The sequence below is a fragment of the Hyperolius riggenbachi genome, chromosome 3 (assembly GCF_040937935.1).
Source record: "Hyperolius riggenbachi isolate aHypRig1 chromosome 3, aHypRig1.pri, whole genome shotgun sequence".
Lineage (NCBI taxonomy): Eukaryota > Metazoa > Chordata > Amphibia > Anura > Hyperoliidae > Hyperolius > Hyperolius riggenbachi.
In genome coordinates this window covers 1,185,001-1,209,391 of record NC_090648.1, presented here as the reverse complement: position 1 = coordinate 1,209,391, position 24,391 = coordinate 1,185,001, and the positions used below count along the sequence as shown (strand labels likewise).

The 24,391-nt window shown below is 46.7% G+C and overlaps 1 protein-coding gene across 2 annotated transcripts in view; it reads right to left on the bottom strand.

Annotated features, from left to right (window-relative positions):
* Positions 1 to 24,391, bottom strand: part of LOC137562448 (sodium/potassium-transporting ATPase subunit beta-2-like) — a 318,007-nt gene that overhangs the window by 61,090 nt on the left and 232,526 nt on the right. The window lies entirely within an intron of this gene.

Here is a 24,391-nt window from a genome sequence, read left to right as displayed (position 1 = left end):
TTCTATTGCTTGTGTGTGTTGAATTTAGCATTCAGTATGGAGGCAGTGTTGGTGGGTTTTCTGGATGTGAGAGGTCCAGAGCCTGGGTGTGAGAGGTCCAGGCCCACCTGCACTCCCCTCCAGGTATCGCATATTGGCCTTGGGGCCCCGGCCAGTGAGAGAGGTCCGGGGCCCCTGGTCATCGTGCGAACCAATCGTGTGTTTTTTCACTGCGGTGCTAACCCAGTTGGCGCTTAAACTTTTCACGCCTAAACTTATCACTCCTAAACTTATCACACCTAAACTTATCACACCTAAACTTATGATGCCTAAACTGAGTTTAGGCATGATAAAGGGCTTTTCACCAGCGTGCTAACTGTTAGCACCGCTTTGTGAATCAGGCCTATTATGTTAAGACTCCAGAGACTTATCGTTAGTACTTTCACCATTTAACTAAATTGCCACAGGACTCCCACACAGAATGGAATGAAACTAGTCCATGTTTTTAATTAATGGATTCAAGGTAGTGGAGTGCAATCTATGGAGAATTAAAAGAACTGTTTTTTAAGGAGCAATTTCTGAATACCTGTGCCCCCGACATAAAACATTGGGTTCTGGATCGTAATCCTAAGTCTATAAAGGAGGCTACACATTTGGCTGACCAGTTTGTAGAGATTCAAGCACAGATTTCGATAGTCGTTCCTTCCTGCCCCAGAGCAAGACCTACGGAACCCTCAAGAACTGCGGTAAGTGGGGGTCAATATCATCCTGTCTCCACCTCAAGATCTCCCAGTCAAAAGTTGTGTTTTGGCTGTGGATCACATGCACACCTTGTGGCTGCATGTCCTCAAATCACCACAGACAAGAGAGCCTACCGATATGCTCAGCCTGCTAGTGGCATAAATGTCATGGTCGTTTCCTCAGATGTTTCGCCAAACTTGAGTACCACAGTGGAGAGAGAGGATGCCATGGGGATTAATTGTATTAGTTGGTCAAGTTTGGTATTGACTGATGCTACGTCTGAAATGGAAAGATCTGGTAAAGCTCACAGGGCAGGTTCCAAGGTCTATGTCGGAAATGTGGGAAGCTGGGGCAATGAGTGGGAGTTGGGACAGGCGTTTGGCCGTTACGGACCTCACCTGTACATCATGTTTCATCTTTTTGTATGCACTAAAGAGACAATTTCTTTCTTGTACACATGTATATTTATTTGTTGGCATGGTGCATACACGAAACAGTATTTAGTGTCCTATTTTATATATCATCACAGCAGGCAGAGGAACCAGGAGAGGAGACAGAAGCATAGTCAAACCAAAGCAGAGGTCATACACAGAAGATCCAGCAGACAGGCAGAGGAGCCAGGAGAGGAGACAGAAGCATAGTCAAACCAAAGCAGAGGTCATACACAGAAGATCCAGCAGACAGGCAGAGGAGCCAGGAGAGGAGACAGGAGCATAGTCAAACCAAAGCAGAGGTCATACACAGAAGATCCAGCAGACAGGCAGAGGAGCCAGGAGAGGAGACAGGAGCATAGTCAAACCAAAGCAGAGGTCATACACAGAAGATCCAGCAGACAGGCAGAGGAGCCAGGAGAGGAGACAGAAGCATAGTCAAACCAAAGCAGAGGTCATACACAGAAGTTCCAGCAGACAGGCAGAGGAGCCAGGAGAGGAGACCGAAGCATAGTCAAACCAAAGCAGAGGTCATACACAGAAGATCCAGCAGACAGGCAGAGGAGCCAGGAGAGGAGACAGAAGCATAGTCAAACCAAAGCAGAGGTCATACACAGAAGTTCCAGCAGACAGGCAGAGGAGCCAGGAGAGGAGACAGGAGCATAGTCAAACCAAAGCAGAGGTCATACACAGAAGATCCAGTAGACAGGCAGAGGAACCAGGAGAGGAGACAGAAGCATAGTCAAACCAAAGCAGAGGTCATACACAGAAGATCCAGCAGACAGGCAGAGGAACCAGGAGAGGAGACAGAAGCATAGTCAAACCAAAGCAGAGGTCATACACAGAAGATCCAGCAGACAGGCAGAAGAACCAGGAGAGGAGACAGAAGCATAGTCAAACCAAAGCAGAGGTCATACACAGAAGATCCAGCAGACAGGCAGAGGAGCCAGGAGAGGAGACAGAAGCATAGTCAAACCAAAGCAGAGGTCATACACAGAAGATCCAGCAGACAGGCAGAGGAGCCAGGAGAGGAGACAGAAGCATAGTCAAACCAAATCAGAGGTCATACACAGAAGATCCAGCAGACAGGCAGAGGAGCCAGGAGAGGAGACAGAAGCATAGTCAAACCAAAGCAGAGGTCATACACAGAAGATCCAGCAGACAGGCAGAGGAGCCAGGAGAGGAGACAGAAGCATAGTCAAACCAAAGCAGAGGTCATACACAGAAGATCCAGCAGACAGGCAGAGGAGCCAGGAGAGGAGACAGAAGCATAGTCAAACCAAAGCAGAGGTCATACACAGAAGATCCAGCAGACAGGCAGAGGAGCCAGGAGAGGAGACAGAAGCATAGTCAAACCAAAGCAGAGGTCATACACAGAAGATCCAGCAGACAGGCAGAGGAGCCAGGAGAGGAGACAGAAGCATAGTCAAACCAAAGCAGAGGTCATACACAGAAGATCCAGCAGACAGGCAGAGGAAACAACAGGAAGCTGAACAAGATAACAGGCATGGCGCCGAGGTAGGAAGGACTTTTCTAACACAGGCAGCCATTCAGAGAGCAGATGCCAACCAGACTAACCAGACCATTAATTAGCATTGCTAGGTGAACGTGGGTGAAAGCCAGCAGCCATGCAAAGCAGCCTCACCCAGTAAATAATTAGCCAAGTGAGCAGCAGGTAAGCTTGCTGTGATGCCTAAAGCTGCCACTGGGTGTCAGCAGCAACACTCCTTGTAGTTCTCAGTCCGACAGGTTCGGAGAGGTAGAACATAATAGGGAGGTACAGTACAGGTATGTTGGAAATTTACTGAGTTCTGATTCCTTACAAGTGCAGAGATTAGCGCAGCAGTGCGTTGCTAGGTGCTCTATTTGCGCACACCATGTGTTTGATGGATATTATCTTATAGACTTGTATGTGGGATCTAGTGATGTCACACTCACCTTGCAGCATGCCGTGTGTTTGATGGGTATTATCTTATAGACCTGTATGTGGGATCTGGGATGTCACACTCACCTTGCAGCACACTGTGTGTTTGATGGATATTATCTTATAGACTTGTATGTGGGATCTAGTGATGTCACACTCACCTTGCAGCACGCTGTGTGTTTGATGAATATTATCTTATAGACCTGTATGTGGGATCTGGGATGTCACACTCACCTTGCAGCACACTGTGTGTTTGATGGATATTATCTTATAGACCTGTATGTGGGATCTGGGATGTCACACTCACCTTGCAGCACGCCGTGTGTTTGATGGATATTATCTTATAGACCTGTATGTGGGATCTGGGATGTCACACTCACCTTGCAGCACACTGTGTGTTTGATGGATATTATCTTATAGACCTGTATGTGGGATCTAGTGATGTCACACTCACCTTGCAGCACACCGTGTGTTTGATTGATATTATCTTATAGACCTGTATGTGGGATCTAGTGATGTCACACTCACCTTGCAGCACGCTGTGTGTTTGATGGATATTATCTTATAGACCTGTATGTGGGATCTGGGATGTCACACTCACCTTGCAGCACACTGTGTGTTTGATGGATATTATCTTATAGACCTGTATGTGGGATCTGGGATGTCACACTCACCTTGCAGCACACTGTGTGTTTGATGGATATTATCTTATAGACCTGTATGTGGGATCTGGGATGTCACACTCACCTTGCAGCACACTGTGTGTTTGATGGATATTATCTTATAGACCTGTATGTGGGATCTGGGATGTCACACTCACCTTGCAGCACACTGTGTGTTTGATGGATATTATCTTATAGACCTGTATGTGGGATCTGGGATGTCACACTCACCTTGCAGCACACTGTGTGTTTGATGGATATCTTATAGACCTGTATGTGGGATCTGGGATGTCACACTCACCTTGCAGCACACTGTGTGTTTGATGGATATTATCTTATAGACCTGTATGTGGGATCTGGGATGTCACACTCACCTTGCAGCACACTGTGTGTTTGATGGATATCTTATAGAGTTGTATGTGGGATCTGGGAAGTCACACTCACCTTGCAGCACACTGTGTGTTTGATGGATATCTTATAGACCTGTATGTGGGATCTGGGATGTCACACTCACCTTGCAGCACACTGTGTGTTTGATGGATATCTTATAGACTTGTATGTGGGATCTGGGATGTCACACTCACCTTGCAGCACACTGTGTGTTTGATTGATATTATCTTATAGACTTGTATGTGGGATCTGGGATGTCACACTCACCTTGCAGCACACCGTGTGTTTGATGGATATTATCTTATAGACCTGTATGTGGGATCTGGGATGTCACACTCACCTTGCAGCACACTGTGTGTTTGATGGATATTATCTTATAGACTTGTATGTGGGATCTAGTGATGTCACACTCACCTTGCAGCACGCTGTGTGTTTGATGAATATTATCTTATAGACCTGTATGTGGGATCTGGGATGTCACACTCACCTTGCAGCACACTGTGTGTTTGATGGATATTATCTTATAGACCTGTATGTGGGATCTGGGATGTCACACTCACCTTGCAGCACGCCGTGTGTTTGATGGATATTATCTTATAGACCTGTATGTGGGATCTGGGATGTCACACTCACCTTGCAGCACACTGTGTGTTTGATGGATATTATCTTATAGACCTGTATGTGGGATCTAGTGATGTCACACTCACCTTGCAGCACACCGTGTGTTTGATTGATATTATCTTATAGACCTGTATGTGGGATCTAGTGATGTCACACTCACCTTGCAGCACGCTGTGTGTTTGATGGATATTATCTTATAGACCTGTATGTGGGATCTGGGATGTCACACTCACCTTGCAGCACACTGTGTGTTTGATGGATATTATCTTATAGACCTGTATGTGGGATCTGGGATGTCACACTCACCTTGCAGCACACTGTGTGTTTGATGGATATTATCTTATAGACCTGTATGTGGGATCTGGGATGTCACACTCACCTTGCAGCACACTGTGTGTTTGATGGATATTATCTTATAGACCTGTATGTGGGATCTGGGATGTCACACTCACCTTGCAGCACACTGTGTGTTTGATGGATATTATCTTATAGACCTGTATGTGGGATCTGGGATGTCACACTCACCTTGCAGCACACTGTGTGTTTGATGGATATCTTATAGACCTGTATGTGGGATCTGGGATGTCACACTCACCTTGCAGCACACTGTGTGTTTGATGGATATTATCTTATAGACCTGTATGTGGGATCTGGGATGTCACACTCACCTTGCAGCACACTGTGTGTTTGATGGATATCTTATAGAGTTGTATGTGGGATCTGGGAAGTCACACTCACCTTGCAGCACACTGTGTGTTTGATGGATATCTTATAGACCTGTATGTGGGATCTGGGATGTCACACTCACCTTGCAGCACACTGTGTGTTTGATGGATATCTTATAGACTTGTATGTGGGATCTGGGATGTCACACTCACCTTGCAGCACACTGTGTGTTTGATTGATATTATCTTATAGACTTGTATGTGGGATCTGGGATGTCACACTCACCTTGCAGCACACCGTGTGTTTGATGGATATTATCTTATAGACCTGTATGTGGGATCTGGGATGTCACACTCACCTTGCAGCACACCGTGTGTTTGATGGATATTATCTTATAGACTTGTATGTGGGATCTGGGATGTCACACTCACCTTGCAGCACACTGTGTGTTTGATGGATATTATCTTATAGACCTGTATGTGGGATCTGGGATGTCACACTCACCTTGCAGCACACTGTGTGTTTGATGGATATTATCTTATAGACCTGTATGTGGGATCTGGGATGTCACACTCACCTTGCAGCACACTGTGTGTTTGATGGATATTATCTTATAGACCTGTATGTGGGATCTAGTGATGTCACACTCACCTTGCAGCACACTGTGTGTTTGATGGATATTATCTTATAGACCTGTATGTGGGATCTGGGATGTCACACTCACCTTGCAGCACACTGTGTGTTTGATGGATATTATCTTATAGACCTGTATGTGGGATCTAGTGATGTCACACTCACCTTGCAGCACACCGTGTGTTTGATGGATATTATCTTATAGACCTGTATGTGGGATCTGGGATGTCACACTCACCTTGCAGCACACCGTGTGTTTGATGGATATTATCTTATAGACCTGTATGTGGGATCTGGGATGTCACACTCACCTTGCAGCACACTGTGTGTTTGATGGATATTATCTTATAGACCTGTATGTGGGATCTGGGATGTCACACTCACCTTGCAGCACACCGTGTGTTTGATGGATATTATCTTATAGACCTGTATGTGGGATCTGGGATGTCACACTCACCTTGCAGCACACCGTGTGTTTGATGGATATTATCTTATAGACCTGTATGTGGGATCTGGGATGTCACACTCACCTTGCAGCACACTGTGTGTTTGATGGATATTATCTTATAGACTTGTATGTGGGATCTGGGATGTCACACTCACCTTGCAGCACACTGTGTGTTTGATGGATATTATCTTATAGACTTGTATGTGGGATCTAGTGATGTCACACTCACCTTGCAGCACACTGTGTGTTTGATGGATATTATCTTATAGACCTGTATGTGGGATCTGGGATGTCACACTCACCTTGCAGCACACTGTGTGTTTGATGGATATTATCTTATAGACCTGTATGTGGGATCTGGGATGTCACACTCACCTTGTAGCACACCGTGTGTTTGATGGATATTATCTTATAGACCTGTATGTGGGATCTGGGATGTCACACTCACCTTGCAGCACACTGTGTGTTTGATGGATATTATCTTATAGACCTGTATGTGGGATCTGGGATGTCACACTCACCTTGTAGCACACTGTGTGTTTGATGGATATTATCTTATAGACCTGTATGTGGAATCTAGGGATGTCACACTCACCTTGCAGCACACTGTGTGTTTGATGGATATTATCTTATAGACCTGTATGTGGGATCTGGGATGTCACACTCACCTTGCAGCACACTGTGTGTTTGATGGATATTATCTTATAGACTTGTATGTGGGATCTAGTGATGTCACACTCACCTTGCAGCACACTGTGTGTTTGATGGATATTATCTTATAGACCTGTATGTGGGATCTGGGATGTCACACTCACCTTGCAGCACACTGTGTTTGATGGATATTATCTTATAGACCTGTATGTGGGATCTGGGATGTCACACTCACCTTGCAGCACACTGTGTGTTTGATGGATATTATCTTATAGACTTGTATGTGGGATCTAGTGATGTCACACTCACCTTGCAGCACGCCGTGTGTTTGATGGATATTATCTTATAGACCTGTATGTGGGATCTGGGGTGTCACACTCACCTTGCAGCACACTGTGTGTTTGATGGATATTATCTTATAGACCTGTATGTGGGATCTAGTGATGTCACACTCACCTTGCAGCACACTGTGTGTTTGATGGATATTATCTTATAGACCTGTATGTGGGATCTGGGGTGTCACACTCACCTTGCAGCACACTGTGTGTTTGATGGATATTATCTTATAGACCTGTATGTGGGATCTGGGATGTCACACTCACCTTGCAGCACACTGTGTTTGATGGATATTATCTTATAGACCTGTATGTGGGATCTGGGATGTCACACTCACCTTGCAGCACACTGTGTGTTTGATGGATATTATCTTATAGACTTGTATGTGGGATCTGGGATGTCACACTCACCTTGCAGCACACTGTGTGTTTAATGGATATTATCTTATAGACCTGTATGTGGGATCTGGGATGTCACACTCACCTTGCAGCACACTGTGTGTTTGATGGATATTATCTTATAGACTTGTATGTGGGATCTAGTGATGTCACACTCACCTTGCAGCACGCCGTGTGTTTGATGGATATTATCTTATAGACCTGTATGTGGGATCTAGTGATGTCACACTCACCTTGCAGCACACTGTGTGTTTGATGGATATTATCTTATAGACCTGTATGTGGGATCTGGGATGTCACACTCACCTTGCAGCACACTGTGTGTTTGATGGATATTATCTTATAGACCTGTATGTGGGATCTGGGATGTCACACTCACCTTGCAGCACACTGTGTGTTTGATGGATATTATCTTATAGACCTGTATGTGGGATCTGGGATGTCACACTCACCTTGCAGCACGCTGTGTGTTTGATGGATATTATCTTATAGACTTGTATGTGGGATCTAGGGATGTCACACTCACCTTGCAGCACACTGTGTGTTTGATGGATATTATCTTATAGACCTGTATGTGGGATCTAGTGATGTCACACTCACCTTGCAGCACACTGTGTGTTTGATGGATATTATCTTATAGACCTGTATGTGGGATCTAGTGATGTCACACTCACCTTGCAGCTCGCCGTGTGTTTGATGGATATTATCTTATAGACCTGTATGTGGGATCTGGGATGTCACACTCACCTTGCAGCACACTGTGTGTTTGATGGATATTATCTTATAGACCTGTATGTGGGATCTGGGATGTCACACTCACCTTGCAGCACGCTGTGTGTTTGATGGATATTATCTTATAGACCTGTATGTGGGATCTAGTGATGTCACACTCACCTTGCAGCACACTGTGTGTTTGATGGATATTATCTTATAGACCTGTATGTGGGATCTAGTGATGTCACACTCACCTTGCAGCACACTGTGTGTTTGATGGATATTATCTTATAGACCTGTATGTGGGATCTGGGATGTCACACTCACCTTGCAGCACACTGTGTGTTTGATGGATATTATCTTATAGACCTGTATGTGGGATCTGGGATGTCACACTCACCTTGCAGCACACTGTGTGTTTGATGGATATTATCTTATAGACCTGTATGTGGGATCTGGGATGTCACACTCACCTTGCAGCACACTGTGTGTTTGATGGATATTATCTTATAGACCTGTATGTGGGATCTGGGATGTCACACTCACCTTGCAGCACACTGTGTGTTTGATGGATATTATCTTATAGACCTGTATGTGGGATCTGGGATGTCACACTCACCTTGCAGCACGCCGTGTGTTTGATGGATATTATCTTATAGACCTGTATGTGGGATCTGGGATGTCACACTCACCTTGCAGCACACTGTGTGTTTGATGGATATTATCTTATAGACCTGTATGTGGGATCTGGGATGTCACACTCACCTTGCAGCACACTGTGTGTTTGATGGATATTATCTTATAGACCTGTATGTGGGATCTGGGATGTCACACTCACCTTGCAGCACGCCGTGTGTTTGATGGATATTATCTTATAGACCTGTATGTGGGATGTGGGATGTCACACTCACCTTGCAGCACACTGTGTGTTTGATGGATATTATCTTATAGACCTGTATGTGGGATCTGGGATGTCACACTCACCTTGCAGCACACTGTGTGTTTGATTGATATTATCTTATAGACGTGTATGTGGGATCTGGGATGTCACACTCACCTTGCAGCACACCGTGTGTTTGATGGATATTATCTTATAGACCTGTATGTGGGATCTAGTGATGTCACACTCACCTTGCAGCACACTGTGTGTTTGATGGATATTATCTTATAGACTTGTATGTGGGATCTAGGGATGTCACACTCACCTTGCAGCACACCGTGTGTTTGATGGATATTATCTTATAGACCTGTATGTGGGATCTAGTGATGTCACACTCACCTTGCAGCACACTGTGTGTTTGATGGATATTATCTTATAGACCTGTATGTGGGATCTAGTGATGTCACACTCACCTTGCAGCACACTGTGTGTTTGATGGATATTATCTTATAGACCTGTATGTGGAATCTAGTGATGTCACACTCACCTTGCAGCACGCTGTGTGTTTGATGGATATTATCTTATAGACCTGTATGTGGGATCTGGGATGTCACACTCACCTTGCAGCACGCCGTGTGTTTGATGGATATTATCTTATAGACCTGTATGTGGGATCTGGGATGTCACACTCACCTTGCAGCACACCGTGTGTTTGATGGATATTATCTTATAGACCTGTATGTGGGATCTGGGATGTCACACTCACCTTGCAGCACACTGTGTGTTTGATGGATATTATCTTATAGACCTGTATGTGGGATCTGGGATGTCACACTCACCTTGCAGCACACCGTGTGTTTGATGGATATTATCTTATAGACTTGTATGTGGGATCTAGTGATGTCACACTCACCTTGCAGCACACTGTGTGTTTGATGGATATTATCTTATAGACCTGTATGTGGGATCTGGGATGTCACACTCACCTTGCAGCACACTGTGTGTTTGATGGATATTATCTTATAGACCTGTATGTGGGATCTGGGATGTCACACTCACCTTGCAGCACACTGTGTGTTTGATGGATATTATCTTATAGACCTGTATGTGGAATCTAGGGATGTCACACTCACCTTGCAGCACACTGTGTGTTTGATGGATATTATCTTATAGACCTGTATGTGGGATCTGGGATGTCACACTCACCTTGCAGCACACTGTGTGTTTGATGGATATTATCTTATAGACTTGTATGTGGGATCTAGTGATGTCACACTCACCTTGCAGCACACTGTGTGTTTGATGGATATCTTATAGACCTGTATGTGGGATCTGGGATGTCACACTCACCTTGCAGCACACCGTGTGTTTGATGGATATTATCTTATAGACCTGTATGTGGGATCTGGGATGTCACACTCACCTTGCAGCACACCGTGTGTTTGATGGATATTATCTTATAGACCTGTATGTGGGATCTGGGATGTCACACTCACCTTGCAGCACACTGTGTGTTTGATGGATATTATCTTATAGACCTGTATGTGGGATCTGGGATGTCACACTCACCTTGCAGCACACCGTGTGTTTGATGGATATCTTATAGACCTGTATGTGGGATCTGGGATGTCACACTCACCTTGCAGCACACTGTGTGTTTGATGGATATTATCTTATAGACCTGTATGTGGGATCTGGGATGTCACACTCACCTTGCAGCACACCGTGTGTTTGATGGATATCTTATAGACCTGTATGTGGAATCTAGGGATGTCACACTCACCTTGCAGCACGCCGTGTGTTTGATGGATATCTTATAGACCTGTATGTGGGATCTGGGATGTCACACTCACCTTGCAGCACACTGTGTGTTTGATGGATATTATCTTATAGACCTGTATGTGGGATCTGGGATGTCACACTCACCTTGCAGCACACTGTGTGTTTGATGGATATTATCTTATAGACTTGTATGTGGGATCTGGGATGTCACACTTAGTGTTGGGCGAACATCTAGATGTTCGGGTTCGGGCCGAACAGGCCGAACATGGCCGCGATGTTCGGGTGTTCGACCCGAACTCCGAACATAATGGAAGTCAATGGGGACCCGAACTTTTGTGGTTTGTAAAGCCTCCTTACATGCTACATACCCCAAATTTACAGGGTATGTGCACCTTGGGAGTGGGTACAAGAGGAAAAAAAAATTAGCAAAAAGAGCTTATAGTTTTTGAGAAAATCGATTTTAAAGTTTCAAAGGGAAAACTGTCTTTTAAATGCGGGAAATGTCTGTTTTCTTTGCACAGGTAACATGTTTTTTGTCGGCATGCAGTCATAAATGTAATACATATAAGAGGTTCCAGGAAAAGGGACCGGTAACGCTAACCCAGCAGCAGCACACGTGATGGAACAGGAGGAGGGTGGCGCAGGAGGAGAAGAAGGCCACGCTTTGTGAGACACAACAACCCCGGCCTTGCATGAGGGCAAGAAGCGTGCGGATAGCAGGCTTTGTACCGCCATGCAGTCATAAATGTAATAAAGATAAGTGGTTCAATAAACAGGGACCACGCGGCAACGCTAACCCAGCAGCAGCAGACGTGATGGAACAGGAGCAGGCGCAGGAGGAGAAGGCCACGCTTTGTGAGACACAACAACCCAGGCCTTGCATGAGGGCAAGAAGCGTGCGGATAGCATGCTTTGTACCGCCATGCAGTCATAAATGTAATAAAGATAAGTGGTTCAATAAACAGGGACCACGCGGCAACGCTAACCCAGCAGCAGCAGACGTGATGGAACAGGAGCAGGCGCAGGAGGAGAAGGCCACGCTTTGTGAGACACAACAACCCAGGCCTTGCATGTGGACAAAAAGCGTGCGGATATAGCAGCAATGCTTTTTGCCGCCATGCAGTCATAAATGTAATACAGATGAGAGGTTCAATAAACAGGGCCCGGAAACGCAACACCATCCCAGATGTTCATTGGTCATGTTACTTGGTTGGGGTCCTGGAGTGTTGCGTAGTCATTTCCAATCCAGGATTGATTCATTTTAATTTGAGTCAGACGGTCTGCATTTTCTGTAGAGAGGCGGATACGCCGATCTGTGACGATGCCTCCGGCAGCACTGAAACAGCGTTCCGACATAACGCTGGCTGCCGGGCAAGCCAGCACCTCTATTGCGTACATTGCCAGTTCGTGCCAGGTGTCTAGCTTCGATACCCAATAGTTGAAGGGTGCAGATGGATGGTTCGACACAGCTACGCCATCTGACATGTAGTCCTTGACCATCTTCTCCAGGCGATCGGTGTTGGAGGTGGATCTGCACGCTTGCTGTTCAGTGGGCTGCGGCTGCATGGGTGTCAGAAAATTTTCCCACTCCAAGGACACTGCCGATACCATTCCCTTTTGGGTACTAGCTGCGGCTTGCGTTGTTTGCTGCCCTCCTGGTCGTCCTGGGTTTGCGGAAGTCAGTCTGTCTGCGTACAACTGGCTAGAGGAGGGGGAGGATGTCAATCTCCTCTCTAAAGTCTCCACAAGGGCCTGCTGGTATTCTTCCATTTTGACCTGTCTGACTCTTTCTTCAAGCAGTTTTGGAACATTGTGTTTGTACCGTGGATCCAGAAGGGTATAAACCCAGTAATTGGTGTTGTCCAGAATGCGCACAATGCGTGGGTCACGTTCAATGCAGTCTAGCATGAATTGAGCCATGTGTGCCAGAGTCCTACCAGAATCCTCATCATCCTCTTGTGAGCGTTGTGATAGTTGTTGTGATGCATCATAGTCGTCACCTTCCTCCTGGTCTGCTTCTGCTGACCATTCGCGTTGAATTGTGGAAGTCCAACGTGCACCGCTCTGGCCCTCGTCAGTGGTGGCATGAAATTCCTGCTCCAACTCCAGCTGTTCCTCCTCCTCTTCTTCGTCATAGCTGCTGGGGCCAGCGTTCCCTGAGGCGGATGGCCTGATGTTGGTACCATCACGCTGATCGTTTTCTCCTTCAGATTCCCCCAGTTGCATCATGACAGCTGTTTCCTTGATTTTTAACATCGACCTCTTCAGTAAACACAGCAGTGGTATGGTAATGCTGACTGAAGAGTTGTCACTGCTCACAAGCAACGTGGATTGCTCAAAATTTTGGAGGACTTGGCAGAGGTCCAACATGTTGGCCCAATCGGATCCACAGAAGCTTGGCAGCTGGCCGGATGCGCCTCGGTACTGCGCCGTCATGTACTGGACCACTGCACTCTTCTGCTCGCAAAAGCGGGCTAGCATGTGCAGCGTAGAATTCCAGCGCGTAGGGACATCACACAGCAAGCGATGGTGGGGGAGATTGAAGCGCTCCTGCATCTTGGCGAGTGCCCCCGAAGCAGTACTGGAATTTCTACAATGTTTGGACACTCGACGCACCTTCAACAGCAGATCGGGCACGCCTGGGTATGTCCTCAGGAACCGCTGAACTACTAGGTTCATCACGTGCGCCAGGCAAGGGATGTGTGTCAGCTTAGCCAACCTTAAAGCGCAAATGAGATTACTCCCATTATCACACACAACCATGCCCGGTTTCAGGTCCAGCGGTGCCAGCCACAAATCCGTCTGTTCCTTTATTCCCCTCCAAATTTCCTCCCCTGTGTGCTGCTTATCCCCAAGGCAGATTAGCTTCAGCAACGCTTGCTGACACATGCCAACAGCTGTGCTGCACTGCTTCCACGATCCTACTGCTGCTGGGTTAGCGTTTCCGGATGAGGTACAGCTTTGAGATGCGTTGGAGGAGAAGGAGTCAGAGAGGTAGGTGCTGCTGTTATCCAGTGGGAGGGACGGCGGTGCAGCTGTTTGTGGCGTGGGCAACACCCGTGCCGTAGCAGGTGAGGAATCGCTGCCAGGCTCCACAAGGTTCACCCAGTGCGCGGTAAGGGAGATGTATCGACCCTGGCCGAACGCACTCGTCCAGGTGTCAGTGGTGAGGTGAACCTTGCAGGCAACGGCATTCTTCAAGCTTCGGGTTATTTTGCTGACCACGTGCTCATGCAACTCAGGCACTGCAGAGCGTGCAAAGTGGTAGCGGCTGGGAACCACGTAACGTGGGATGGCCACTGACATCATGCCCTTGAAGCTGTTTGTCTCCACCAATCGATATGGCAGCATTTCGCAGGCCAGAAGCTTGGCTATGCTGGCTGTTACTGCCACGGCCCGGGGGTCATTTGCTGGCAATTTCCTCTTGCGCTCAAACATCTCCGACACAGACAACTGAACCGTAGCGCTGCACACGGAAGGGCTGTTGGTTGTTGTGTTTGATGAACACTGGGAGACCTCAAGAGCACTACTCCGGAAAGTGACAGTGTCAGCGTCGTCTGATGTTTGTGAATGTTGTGAACCACGCAATGGCTGGGCTACTGCTGCTGCTGAGGCGGGTCTGGTGAACCCAAGGGAGGCAGTGTTGTTTCTGGTACCCTGTCCTGACGCGTTTGCTCAAAGAGTGGGATGTTTGGATAGCATGTGACGGCTCATGCTGGTGGTGGAGAGGTTGTTAATATTTTTCCCCCTGCTCAGGCGGGTCTTGCACACCTTGCAAATCGCCATGGTAACATCCTCAGTGCAGTCTTCAAAGAAAGCCCAGACTTTGGAGCACCTGCCTCCTTGCTGGCGATTTCTGTTTGCTCCTCTTTTGCCTCTCACTTGAAGTTCCACGCTTGTGGTGCCTGAAATTGCGCGCCGCCTACCTTGTGGCACAAGGCGAACTCGTGCAGCAGTGGGTTCTTCAACAGACTCATCTGTGCTGCTGCTACGACGGCGATGTTCTCGTTCACAAACAAAATCTGGGTCTCTGTCCACATTGTCCATACCCTCCTCTTCCATCTCCTCATACTCGTCATATGTCATTGTGGGCCACCGCCGTGGAGTAGAGCTCCCCACAACAACCTCTGCGCAGCACACTCCAACGTCGTCTTCCAGATCTTGTCGGCCGACCTCCTGCAATTGCAACCCCTCCTGCCCAAATTGCTCTGGGATTTGGGTTTCCGAGTCCTCTTCGGACTCGCCTTGTATTTCAGTGCGCGGTGCATTTCCCACAGTTAACGGTTGTGAATCCAGGCACAACATTTCTGGCTGTTCCTCCATTGACCTTTGAAAGGTGGAAGTTTGTTGGGCTGGGAATAGCCCCTGCGAATACCCCATTGTGTCCTGAGGTAATTCATCGGACTGGTTATCTGGCAGTTGTGTGCGTGGTGTCGCTGCCGGTTGTGTCAGCTTTGTGCCCACTGGCTCCTTGTAACTGGCTGAGGACTCGGACCTCGTGCGTGATGTGCTGGTGCTGCTTAACCCACTGCTGGACGCTTGAGAGGTCATCCAAGTAATTATCTGGTCCTGTTCTTTTGGATTTGTGAGGGTTGTTGTCCTGGACAACATGGGCGGTATTGAGTGGGTTTTCTTGGGTGCTCCCCTGTGGCCTGTACGTGAACCGTCAGGGGAAACACCTCTTCCCTTGCCCCTCCCTCTTTCACCGGATTTCTTCCTCATTTCACTTATCCTTACAGTACACGCTGACTGGCAGCAGTACAGTGGCAGTACAGAAATGCTATACAGTACCACTATTCCCAGCAGCGACACAGAGCACAATGCTATACAGTGACGGGTGAGCGGTGTACCACTATTCCCAGCAGCGACACAGAGCACAATGCTATACAGTGACGGGTGAGCGGTGTACCACTATTCCCAGCAGCGACACAGAGCACAATGCTATACAGTGACGGGTGAGCGGTGTACCACTATTCCCAGCAGCGACACAGAGCACAATGCTATACAGTGGCGAACGAGCGGTGTACCACTATTCCCAGCAGACACAGAACAGTACACAGAATGCTATATAGTGTGGCTGAACGAGCGGTGTACCACTATTCCCAGCAGACACAGAACAGTACACAGAATGCTATATAGTGTGGCTGAACGAGCGGTGTACTACTGTTCCCAGCAGACACAGAACAGTACACAGAATGCTATATAGTGTGGCTGAACGAGCGGTGTACTACTGTTCCCAGCAGACACAGAACAGTACACAGAATGCTATATAGTGTGGCTGAACGAGAGGTGTACCACTGTTCCCAGCAGACACAGAACAGTACACAGAATGCTATATAGTGTGGCTGAACGAGCGGTGTACCACTATTCCCAGCAGACACAGAACAGTATGCTATATAGTGTGGCTGAACGAGCGGTGTACCACTGTTCCCAGCAGACACAGAACAGTACACAGAATGCTATATAGTGTGGCTGAACGAGCGGTGTACCACTATTCCCAGCAGACACAGAACAGTACACAGAATGCTATATAGTGTGGCTGAACGAGCGGTGTACCACTATTCCCAGCAGACACAGAACAGTACACAGAATGCTATATAGTGTGGCTGAACGAGCGGTGTACCACTATTCCCAGCAGACACAGAACAGTACACAGAATGCTATATAGTGTGGCTGAACGAGCGGTGTACTACTGTTCCCAGCAGACACAGAACAGTACACAGAATGCTATATAGTGTGGCTGAACGAGCGGTGTACTACTGTTCCCAGCAGACACAGAACAGTACACAGAATGCTATATAGTGTGGCTGAACGAGCGGTGTACCACTATTCCCAGCAGACACAGAACAGTACACAGAATGCTATATAGTGTGGCTGAACGAGCGGTGTACCACTATTCCCAGCAGACACAGAACAGTACACAGAATGCTATATAGTGTGGCTGAACGAGCGGTGTACCACTGTTCCCAGCAGACACAGAACAGTACACAGAATGCTATATAGTGTGGCTGAACGAGCGGTGTACTACTGTTCCCAGCAGACACAGAACAGTACACAGAATGCTATATAGTGTGGCTGAACGAGCGGTGTACTACTGTTCCCAGCAGACACAGAACAGTACACAGAATGCTATATAGTGTGGCTGAACGAGCGGTGTACTACTGTTCCCAGCAGACACAGAACAGTACACAGAATGCTATATAGTGTGGCTGAACGAGCGGTGTACTACTGTTCCCAGCAGACACAGAACAGTACACAGAATGCTATATAGTGTGGCTGAACGAGCGGTGTACTACTGTTCCCAGCAGACACAGAACAGTACACAGAATGCTATATAGTGTGGCTGAACGAGCGGTGTACTACTGTTCCCAGCAGACACAGAACAGTACACAGAATGCTATATAGTGTGGCTGAACGAGCGGTGTACCACTGTTCCCAGCAGACACAGAACAGTACACAGAATGCTATATAGTGTGGCTGAACGAGCGGTGTACTACTGTTCCCAGCAGACACAGAACAGTACACAGAATGCTATATAGTGTGGCTGAACGAGCGGTGTACTACTGTTCCCAGCAGACACAGAACAGTACACAGAATGCTATATAGTGTGGCTGAACGAGCGGTGTACTACTGTTCCCAGCAGACACAGAACAGTACACAGAATGCTATATAGTGTGGCTGAACGAGCGGTGTACCACTGTTCCCAGCAGACACAGAACAGTACACAGAATGCTATATAGTGTGGCTGAACGAGCGGTGTACCACTATTCCCAGCAGACACAGAACAGTACACAGAATGCTATATAGTGTGGCTGAACGAGCGGTGTACCACTATTCCCAGCAGACACAGAACAGTACACAGAATGCTATATAGTGTGGCTGAACGAGCGGTGTACCACTGTTCCCAGCAGACACAGAACAGTACACAGAATGCTATATAGTGTGGCTGAACGAGCGGTGTACTACTGTTCCCAGCAGACACAGAACAGTACACAGAATGCTATATAGTGTGGCTGAACGAGCGGTGTACCACTATTCCCAGCAGACACAGAACAGTACACAGAATGCTATATAGTGTGGCTGAACGAGCGGTGTACCACTATTCCCAGCAGACACAGAACAGTACACAGAATGCTATATAGTGTGGCTGAACGAGCGGTGTACCACTGTTCCCAGCAGACACAGAACAGTACACAGAATGCTATATAGTGTGGCTGAACGAGCGGTGTACTACTGTTCCCAGCAGACACAGAACAGTACACAGAATGCTATATAGTGTGGCTGAACGAGCGGTGTACTACTGTTCCCAGCAGACACAGAACAGTACACAGAATGCTATATAGTGTGGCTGAACGAGCGGTGTACTACTGTTCCCAGCAGACACAGAACAGTACACAGAATGCTATATAGTGTGGCTGAACGAGCGGTGTACTACTGTTCCCAGCAGACACAGAACAGTACACAGAATGCTATATAGTGTGGCTGAACGAGCGGTGTACTACTGTTCCCAGCAGACACAGAACAGTACACAGAATGCTATATAGTGTGGCTGAACGAGCGGTGTACTACTGTTCCCAGCAGACACAGAACAGTACACAGAATGCTATATAGTGTGGCTGAACGAGCGGTGTACCACTATTCCCAGCAGACACAGAACAGTACACAGAATGCTATATAGTGTGGCTGAACGAGCGGTGTACCACTGTTCCCAGCAGACACAGAACAGTACACAGAATGCTATATAGTGTGGCTGAACGAGCGGTGTACTACTGTTCCCAGCAGACACAGAACAGTACACAGAATGCTATATAGTGTGGCTGAACGAGCGGTGTACTACTGTTCCCAGCAGACACAGAACAGTACACAGAATGCTATATAGTGTGGCTGAACGAGCGGTGTACCACTGTTCCCAGCAGACACAGAACAGTACACAGAATGCTATATAGTGTGGCTGAACGAGCGGTGTACTACTGTTCCCAGCAGTGACACACAATGACTGGGGGGGACCCTGGCTAGCGTGGCTGGAGCGCGAACTACCCTGCCTGCCTACCCAAAGCTAAACCCACAGACAAATGGCGGAGATATGACGTGGTTCGGGTATTTATTTACCCGAACCACGTGACAGTTCGGCCAATCAGAGCGCGTTCGGGTCCGAACCACGTGACCCATTCGGCCAATCACAGCGCTAGCCGAACGTTCGGGGAACGTTCGGCCATGCGCTCTTAGTTCGGCCATATGGCCGAACGGTTTGGCCGAGCACCGTCAGGTTTTCGGCCGAACTCGAACATCACCCGAACAGGGTGATGTTCTGCAGAACCCGAACAGTGGCGAACACTGTTCGCCCAACACTAGTCACACTCACCTTGCAGCACACTGTGTGTTTGATTGATATTATCTTATAGACCTGTATGTGGGATCTGGGATGTCACACTCACCTTGCAGCACACTGTGTGTTTGATGGATATTATCTTATAGACGTGTATGTGGGATCTGGGATGTCACACTCACCTTGCAGCACACTGTGTGTTTGATGGATATTATCTTATAGACCTGTATGTGGGATCTGGGATGTCACACTCACCTTGCAGCACACTGTGTGTTTGATGGATATTATCTTATAGACCTGTATGTGGGATCTGGGATGTCACACTCACCTTGCAGCACACTGTGTGTTTGATGGATATTATCTTATAGACTTGTATGTGGGATCTAGGGATGTCACACTCACCTTGCAGCACACTGTGTGTTTGATGGATATCTTATAGACTTGTATGTGGGATCTGGGATGTCACACTCACCTTGCAGCACGCTGTGTGTTTGATGGATATTATCTTATAGACCTGTATGTGGGATCTAGTGATGTCACACTCACCTTGCAGCACACTGTGTGTTTGATGGATATTATCTTATAGACCTGTATGTGGGATCTAGTGATGTCACACTCACCTTGCAGCACGCTGTGTGTTTGATGGATATTATCTTATAGACTTGTATGTGGGATCTGGGATGTCACACTCACCTTGCAGCACACCGTGTGTTTGATGGATATTATCTTATAGACTTGTATGTGGGATCTAGGGAAGTCACACTCACCTTGCAGCACACCGTGTGTTTGATGGATATTATCTTATAGACCTGTATGTGGGATCTAGTGATGTCACACTCACCTTGCAGCACACTGTGTGTTTGATGGATATTATCTTATAGACCTGTATGTGGGATCTGGGATGTCACACTCACCTTACAGCACACTGTGTGTTTGATGGATATTATCTTATAGACCTGTATGTGGGATCTGGGATGTCACACTCACCTTGCAGCACACTGTGTGTTTGATGGATATTATCTTATAGACCTGTATGTGGGATCTGGGATGTCACACTCACCTTGCAGCACACTGTGTGTTTGATGGATATTATCTTATAGACCTGTATGTGGGATCTGGGATGTCACACTCACCTTGCAGCACACTGTGTGTTTGATGGATATTATCTTATAGACCTGTATGTGGGATCTGGGATGTCACACTCACCTTGCAGCACACTGTGTGTTTGATGGATATTATCTTATAGACCTGTATGTGGGATCTGGGATGTCACACTCACCTTGCAGCACACTGTGTGTTTGATGGATATTATCTTATAGACCTGTATGTGGGATCTAGTGATGTCACACTCACCTTGCAGCACACTGTGTGTTTGATGGATATTATCTTATAGACCTGTATGTGGGATCTGGGATGTCACACTCACCTTGCAGCACACTGTGTGTTTGATGGATATTATCTTATAGACCTGTATGTGGGATCTGGGATGTCACACTCACCTTGCAGCACACTGTGTGTTTGATGGATATTATCTTATAGACCTGTATGTGGGATCTGGGATGTCACACTCACCTTGCAGCACACTGTGTGTTTGATGGATATCTTATAGACTTGTATGTGGGATCTGGGATGTCACACTCACCTTGCAGCACACTGTGTGTTTGATGGATATTATCTTATAGACCTGTATGTGGGATCTGGGATGTCACACTCACCTTGCAGCACACTGTGTGTTTGATGGATATTATCTTATAGACCTGTATGTGGGATCTAGTGATGTCACACTCACCTTGCAGCACGCCGTGTGTTTGATGGATATTATCTTATAGACCTGTATGTGGGATCTGGGATGTCACACTCACCTTGCAGCACACTGTGTGTTTGATGGATATTATCTTATAGACCTGTATGTGGGATCTGGGATGTCACACTCACCTTGCAGCACACTGTGTGTTTGATGGATATTATCTTATAGACCTGTATGTGGGATCTGGGATGTCACACTCACCTTGCAGCACACCGTGTGTTTGATGGATATTATCTTATAGACCTGTATGTGGGATCTGGGATGTCACACTCACCTTGCAGCACACTGTGTGTTTGATGGATATTATCTTATAGACCTGTATGTGGAATCTAGGGATGTCACACTCACCTTGCAGCATGCCGTGTGTTTGATGGATATTATCTTATAGACCTGTATGTGGGATCTAGTGATGTCACACTCACCTTGCAGCACACCATGTGTTTGATGGATATTATCTTATAGACCTGTATGTGGGATCTGGGATGTCACACTCACCTTGCAGCACACTGTGTGTTTGATGGATATTATCTTATAGACCTGTATGTGGGATCTGGGATGTCACACTCACCTTGCAGCACACTGTGTGTTTGATGGATATTATCTTATAGACCTGTATGTGGGATCTGGGATGTCACACTCACCTTGCAGCACACCGTGTGTTTGATGGATATTATCTTATAGACCTGTATGTGGGATCTGGGATGTCACACTCACCTTGCAGCACACTGTGTGTTTGATGGATATTATCTTATAGACCTGTATGTGGGATCTGGGATGTCACACTCACCTTGCAGCACACTGTGTGTTTGATGGATATTATCTTATAGACCTGTATGTGGGATCTGGGATGTCACACTCACCTTGCAGCACACTGTGTGTTTGATGGATATTATCTTATAGACCTGTATGTGGGATCTGGGATGTCACACTCACCTTGCAGCACACCGTGTGTTTGATGGATATTATCTTATAGACCTGTATGTGGGATCTGGGATGTCACACTCACCTTGCAGCACACTGTGTGTTTGATGGATATTATCTTATAGACCTGTATGTGGGATCTGGGATGTCACACTCACCTTGCAGCACACTGTGTGTTTGATGGATATTATCTTATAGACCTGTATGTGGGATCTGGGATGTCACACTCACCTTGCAGCACACCGTGTGTTTGATGGATATTATCTTATAGACTTGTATGTGGGATCTGGGATGTCACACTCACCTTGCAGCACACTGTGTGTTTGATGGATATTATCTTATAGACCTGTATGTGGGATCTGGGATGTCACACTCACCTTGCAGCACACTGTGTGTTTGATGGATATCTTATAGACCTGTATGTGGGATCTGGGATGTCACACTCACCTTGCAGCACGCCGTGTGTTTGATTGATATTATCTTATAGACCTGTATGTGGGATCTGGGATGTCACACTCACCTTGCAGCACACTGTGTGTTTGATGGATATCTTATAGACCTGTATTTGGGATCTGGGATGTCACACTCACCTTGCAGCACACTGTGTGTTTGATGGATATTATCTTATAGACCTGTATGTGGAATCTAGTGATGTCACACTCACCTTGCAGCACACTGTGTGTTTGATGGATATTATCTTATAGACCTGTATGTGGGATCTAGTGATGTCACACTCACCTTGCAGCACACTGTGTGTTTGATGGATATTATCTTATAGACCTGTATGTGGAATCTAGTGATGTCACACTCACCTTGCAGCACACTGTGTGTTTGATGGATATTATCTTATAGACCTGTATGTGGGATCTAGGGATGTCACACTCACCTTGCAGCACACTGTGTGTTTGATGGATATTATCTTATAGACCTGTATGTGGGATCTGGGATGTCACACTCACCTTGCAGCACACTGTGTGTTTGATGGATATTATCTTATAGACCTGTATGTGGAATCTAGTGATGTCACACTCACCTTGCAGCACACTGTGTGTTTGATGGATATTATCTTATAGACCTGTATGTGGGATCTGGGATGTCACACTCACCTTGCAGCACACTGTGTGTTTGATGGATATTATCTTATAGACCTGTATGTGGGATCTGGGATGTCACACTCACCTTGCAGCACACTGTGTGTTTGATGGATATTATCTTATAGACCTGTATGTGGAATCTAGTGATGTCACACTCACCTTGCAGCACACTGTGTGTTTGATGGATATTATCTTATAGACCTGTATGTGGGATCTAGTGATGTCACACTCACCTTGCAGCACACTGTGTGTTTGATGGATATTATCTTATAGACCTGTATGTGGGATCTGGGATGTCACACTCACCTTGCAGCACACTGTGTGTTTGATGGATATTATCTTATAGACCTGTATGTGGAATCTAGTGATGTCACACTCACCTTGCAGCACACTGTGTGTTTGATGGATATTATCTTATAGACCTGTATGTGGGATCTAGGGATGTCACACTCACCTTGCAGCACACTGTGTGTTTGATGGATATTATCTTATAGACCTGTATGTGGGATCTGGGATGTCACACTCACCTTGCAGCACACTGTGTGTTTGATGGATATTATCTTATAGACCTGTATGTGGAATCTAGTGATGTCACACTCACCTTGCAGCACACTGTGTGTTTGATGGATATTATCTTATAGACCTGTATGTGGGATCTGGGATGTCACACTCACCTTGCAGCACACTGTGTGTTTGATGGATATTATCTTATAGACCTGTATGTGGGATCTGGGATGTCACACTCACCTTGCAGCACACTGTGTGTTTGATGGATATTATCTTATAGACCTGTATGTGGGATCTGGGATGTCACACTCACCTTGCAGCACACTGTGTGTTTGATGGATATTATCTTATAGACCTGTATGTGGAATCTAGTGATGTCACACTCACCTTGCAGCACACTGTGTGTTTGATGGATATTATCTTATAGACCTGTATGTGGGATCTAGGGATGTCACACTCACCTTGCAGCACACCGTGTGT